The sequence below is a fragment of the Lathyrus oleraceus genome, chromosome 5 (assembly GCF_024323335.1).
Source record: "Lathyrus oleraceus cultivar Zhongwan6 chromosome 5, CAAS_Psat_ZW6_1.0, whole genome shotgun sequence".
NCBI lineage: Eukaryota > Viridiplantae > Streptophyta > Magnoliopsida > Fabales > Fabaceae > Lathyrus > Lathyrus oleraceus.
In genome coordinates this window covers 631887977-631893906 of record NC_066583.1, presented here as the reverse complement: position 1 = coordinate 631893906, position 5930 = coordinate 631887977, and the positions used below count along the sequence as shown (strand labels likewise).

The 5930-nt window shown below is 39.7% G+C and overlaps 1 non-coding gene across 1 annotated transcript; it reads left to right on the top strand.

The window, feature by feature from the left end:
• Positions 1-5139: 5139 nt before the first annotated feature.
• Positions 5140-5246, top strand: LOC127088657 (small nucleolar RNA R71). The gene has a single exon (XR_007790484.1). It is a non-coding gene; the product is annotated as a small nucleolar RNA R71 (small nucleolar RNA).
• The last annotated feature ends 684 nt before the right edge of the window (positions 5247-5930 follow it).

Genomic DNA, 5930 nt, shown 5'->3' with positions numbered 1-5930 from the left:
GCAAATACAGGACACTCTCTCTTAGTCCAAGGGCAGTCATTGCCCAATCATCAGCATACAAACTAGGTAGCATCTCTCTCTCTGCTAGTTCCTCAAACTTTTGTTTCTGAGCTTTCCCTCTGAATTTGATACCCATACGGTCAATTTGGCCCATCAGGTTAGTGTTAGCTAGAGAAAAGAAAAACAAGAGTTTTAGTCAGGATTTGGCCAAATGCCGAAAGAAAGAAAAATTTTATAAGTTAAAGTAAATTAAGAATGAATACTAAATAGAATTTAAAAGAAAAAGAATAATTAAAGAAGAAATAAAAATAAAATAAAAATTTGTGGGTTGTCTCCCACGAAGCGCTTTGTTTAATGTCGCAAGCTCGACATAAAAACTATCAAATATAATCTATAAATTCTGGAGGCATTTCGTCTAAGTGTAGGACTTGTGAATCTTCATTGTTCTCTGCATAATGATAATGTTTTAGACGCTGCCCGTTTACGATAAATGGTTCTATAGATTTTCCTTTAATTTCCACCGCTCAAGTTGGAAAGACCTTGGTGATTTGGAAAGGGCCTGACCATCTAGAACGTAGTTTTCCTGGGAATAACTTAAGTCTAGAGTTGAACAAAAGGACTATATCGCCTTGTTTGAAGATTTTTCTCGATATACGTTTATCATGCCATTTCTTCGTTCTTTCTTTGTAGATTCTGGCATTTTCGTAGGCGTCTTGTCGAAGTTCCTCTAATTCGTTTATGTCAAGAACTCGCTTTTCACCAGCGGCCTTATAGTTTAAATTTAGATTTTTAATAGCCCAGTAGGCCTTATGTTCTAATTCTACCGGGAGGTGGCAAGATTTTCCATAAATAAGCTTAAATGGGGTTGTCCCTATGGGAGTTTTGTAAGCAGTTCGATATGCCCATAAAGCTTCGGGTAGTTTCGATGACCAGTCTTTCCTTGAGGTGGCGACTGTTTTTTCTAATATTTGTTTAATTTCTCTGTTAGACACCTCCACTTGTCCACTGGTTTGAAGATGGTAAGGTGTTGCTACTCTATGTCTCACACCATACTTAAACAGTAGTTTTTCGAGTATCTTAGATATGAAATGCGATCCACCATCACTGACTACTATTCTCGAGACACCAAATCTTGGAAATATTATATTCTTAAAGAGTCTAGTTACTACTCGCGTGTCGTTTGTTGGAGAAGCTATAGCTTCAATCCATTTTGATACGTAGTCAACCGCCACGAGTATGTATTTGTTACCGAAAGAGGATGGAAAAGGTCCCATGAAGTCTATTCCCCACACGTCGAAAATCTCTACTTCCAAAATGCCTTTTTGTGGCATCTCGTCACGTCTAGATATGTTTCCTGTGCGTTGACATCTATCACATTTCTTAATAGCCGCATGCACATCCTTCCATATGTTTGGCCAATAAAGACCGGCTTGTAGGATTTTGGAGCAGGTCTTGAATGTACTTGCATGTCCACCATAAGGAGCGGAGTGACAGTGTTGGATTATATTTTCTACCTCTTCTTCAGGTATACACCGACGGAAAATACCATCGGGGCCTCTTTTGAAAAGTAAAGGGTCATCCCAGTAATAGTGTTTTATGTCATAGAAGAATCGTTTCTTTTGCTGGTAGGATAAAGTAGGTGGAACTATTCCGACAGCTAAATAATTGACGAGATCAGCGTACCATGGTGTAACAGATATAGCTAAGGTGGTTTCTACCTGTTTATCAGCTTTATTTTCTTCCAAAGTAGCTATAATTTTATCGTACGAGAAATCATCGTTCATCGATGTTCTTTCCGGTTCCAGGTTTTCGAGTCTAGAGAGGTGATCTGCTACTACGTTTTCAGTTCCTTTCTTGTCTTTGATTTCCAAATCGAACTCTTGTAGCAACAAGATCCACCTTAGGAGTCTAGGTTTAGCATCCTTTTTTGTTAAGAGGTACTTGATAGCAGCGTGGTCAGTGTAAATGATTATTTTGGCTCCGACCAAGTAAGAACGAAATTTATCTAGCGCAAATACTACTGCTAAAAGTTCTTTCTCGGTTGTGGCGTAATTCATTTGTGCTTCATCTAGAGTTCTACTTGCGTAATATATGACGTGAAGCTTTTTATCCTTTCGTTGTCCTAAAACAGCACCCACAGCGTAATCACTGGCATCACACATTATTTCGAATGGTTCATTCCAATCTGGTGTCTGCATTATGGGCGCGGAGATCAATGCTTGTTTAAGCGTTTGAAATGCTTCTAAACATTTATTGTCGAATATGAATTCAGCATCCTTCATCAATAGTCCGGTCAAAGGTTTAGTTATTTTAGAGAAGTCTTTAATGAATCATCGGTAAAAACCGGCGTGTCCTAAGAAGCTTCGCACTTCTCTCACAGTTTTCGGAGGTTGAAGGTTTTCGATTAGCTCTATTTTGGCTTTGTCTACTTCAATTCCTCTATTTGAGATGATGTGTCCTAAAATAATTCCTTCTTGTACCATAAAGTGACATTTTTCCCAATTAAGTACTAGGTTTACTTTTACACATCGTTCTAGAACTCTTTCTAGGTTTTCAAGGCATTCTTCAAAGCTTTGTCCGCATACGGAAAAATCGTCCATAAATACCTCCATGATGTTTTCGAGAAAATCGGCGAATATCGCCATCATGCACCTTTGGAAGGTTGCAGGAGCATTGCACAAGCCAAACGGCATTCGTCGATAAGCGAAGGTACCAAAAGGACACGTGAATGTTGTCTTTTCTTGGTCATCAGGATGAATTGGTATTTGAAAGAAGCCTGAATAACCGTCTAGATAGCAGAAATGAGAATGTTTTGCTAATCGTTCTAACATCTGGTCAATGAATGGTAAAGGGAAATGATCTTTTCGGGTTGCTTTGTTTAGTTTCCTATAGTCAATGCACATTCTCCATCCCGATTCGATTCGTTTGGTTATAGTTTCTCCTTTTTCATTTTCAATAACTGTTATACCTCCTTTCTTTGGTACTACGTGTACCAGACTAACCCATTTGCTATGAGATATAGGATATATGATACCTGCCTCTAATAACTTGGTTATTTCCTTCTTCACTACCTCACTCAGGATCGGGTTTAGTCTCCTCTGGTGTTCCCTAAAAGTTTTACAGTCTTCTTCTAGCATGATGCGGTGCATACAAATAGAAGGACTTATTCCTTTAAGGTCGGTGATGTTGTATCCTAGTGCGGTTGGATATTTTCTTAAGATATGCATGAGTTTTTCTGTTTCGAGTTTTCCTAGGTTTGCATTAACTATCACTGGTCGTTCAAGTTCTAAGTCTAGGAATTCATATCTCAGATTTTTGGGAAGTGTTTTCAGGTCTAGGGTTGGTTTCTTAAGGCATTGCGTAGGATCCGGTGTTATTGCTAAACATTGGTTAAGTTTGTCTTCTACAAGATAGTCAGATGATTTGTCATTTTCTAACTCTGTTTCTTTTATGCATTCATCGATGATATCCATGAAGTAACATGTGTCTTCTATTGCACGTGCTTTCAAAAATTGGGAAAGAATGAACTCAATTTTCTCTTCTCCTACTTCGAAAGTGAGTCGTCCTCGTTTTACGTCTATGATCGCACCAGCAGTTGCTAAGAACGGTCTTCCCAGTATAATGGGTGTAACTTCATCTTCTCTAATGTCCATAATTATAAAATCGGTTGGAATGTAGAATTGACCTATGCGCACGGGAACGTTTTCAAGAATTCCTACAGGATATCTAACGGAACGATCTGCTAGTTGCACAGACATTTTAGTTGGTCTTAATTCTCCCATTTCAAGTTTCTTGCATATGGATAAAGGCATAACACTAATACCGGCTCCTAAATCGCATAAGGCTTTATCTATGACAAATTTTCCTATGTGACAGGGTATAGAGAAACTACCTGGATCTTTAAGTTTAGGAGGCATATTCTGGATTATAGCACTACATTCAGCAGTGAGTGTAACGGTTTCGCTTTCTTCAAGTTTCCTTTTATTAGAAAGAATTTCTTTTAAGAACTTAGCATATGAGGGCATCTGCGTAATAGCTTATGTAAAAGGAATTGTGACGTTTAATTGTTTCAGTAGGTCAACAAATTTTTTAAATTGGCCCGCATCTTTGGTTTTAATAAGCCTTTGAGGGTAAGGGATAGGTGGTTTATAAGGCGGTGGAGGTACATAAGGTTCTTTCTTTTCTATGGTTTCCTTATTACTCTCTTCCTTTTCCTTAGGTTTATTTTCTTCCTCAGTTGACTTTTTAGAGTTTTGGTTCTCAGTTCTTGGATCAGACGGTCCTTCCACTTCCGTTCCACTTCTTAGTATGATTGCATGAGCGTGGCTTCTCGGGTTAGGTTGGGGCTGTCCAGGAAATGTACCAGTTGGGGCAGCAGTAGGCGCTTGTTGTTGAGCTACTTGTGATATTTGCGTTTCCAGCATCTTGTTATGGGTAGCCAGGGCATCTACTTTACTTGCTAGTTGTTTAATTTGTTCGCCAGTGTGTACATTCTGGTTTAAGAAATCTTTATTGGTTTGCTGTTGAGAAGCTATGAAGTTCTCCATCATGATTTCCAAGTTGGATTTCCTAGGAACGTTATTGTTAGGTGTAGATGGGATCGGCTTTTGATATCCAGGAGGTATAGCTGGGGCTTGATTTGGAGCTTGTCCAGGCGCGTATAAGACATTATTACTCTTATATGAAAAATTAGGATGATTCTTCCAGTTGGAGTTATAGGTATGCGAGTAGGGATTTCCTTGAGCATAGTTTACTTGCTCTGCTTGGATTCCTGTTAGGAGCTGACAATCTGCAGGAGTGTGACCTTGGATTCCACAGACTTTGCAATTCTGAGTTATGGCAACCACGGTGGCTGGAGGTGATACATTTAAACTTTCAATTTTCTGGGCCAAAGCTTCCACTTTTGCATTAACATGATCAAGGTTACTTATCTCGTACATGCCACTTTTCGCCTGAGGTTTTTCTACCATTGTTCTTTCGCTTCCCCACTGATAGTGGTTTTGGGCCATGCTCTCGATAAGTTGATAAGCATCAGCGTAAGGTTTGTTCATAAGTGCACCACCTGCGGCGGCGTCTATTGTTAACCTCGTGTTGTACAAGAGACCATTATAGAAGGTATGAATCACTAACCAGTCCTCTAAACCATGGTGTGGACAAAGTCTCATCATGTCTTTGTATCTTTCCCATGCTTCGAAAAGAGACTCGTTATCTTTCTGTTTAAATCCATTTATCTGGGCTCTTAACATAGCTGTTTTGCTCGGCGGAAAATATCGGGCAAGAAAGACTTTCTTCAACTCGTTCCATGTGGTGACTGAGTTGGAAGGAAGAGACTGAAGCCATCTTCTAGCGCTATCTCTTAACGAGAAAGGAAAAAGACAAAGTCGAATTGCCTCTGAAGTGACACCATTAGCTTTAACAGTATCAGCGTATTGGACAAATACGGATAAATGAAGGTTTGGATCCTCGGTAGGATTTCTAGAAAATTGGTTCTGTTGCACTGCTTGCAACAGTGAAGGTTTAAGTTCGAAGTTGTTTGCTTCGATTGCGGGCGGAGCAATACTCGAATGCGGCTCATCTTGCGATGGAGCAGCGTAATCTCGAAGAGCACGAGCTGGTTCTGCCATCTCGGGTATCGGCGAAGGAAGAAGATTTTTGAGATCAGGAATTTCAATAGGAGGGAGATTGTTTGCAGCACGATATTCCCGAATTCGTTGTAAGACTCAGAGATATAGCTCGATGTCGTTGATTCGTAAGTAGAACGGCTCGCCTTGTGAGCGAGTGTGTGGCATACAAATCAACGAAAGAAATAAAAATAAAAATAAGCCTTAGTCTCTACAGCGTAACAGAAGAGTTACGATATCGACTAAATAAAAGTCCTCGGCAATGGCGCCAAAAACTTGATCGCGACTTTATGAGTCGAATTTGGGGTA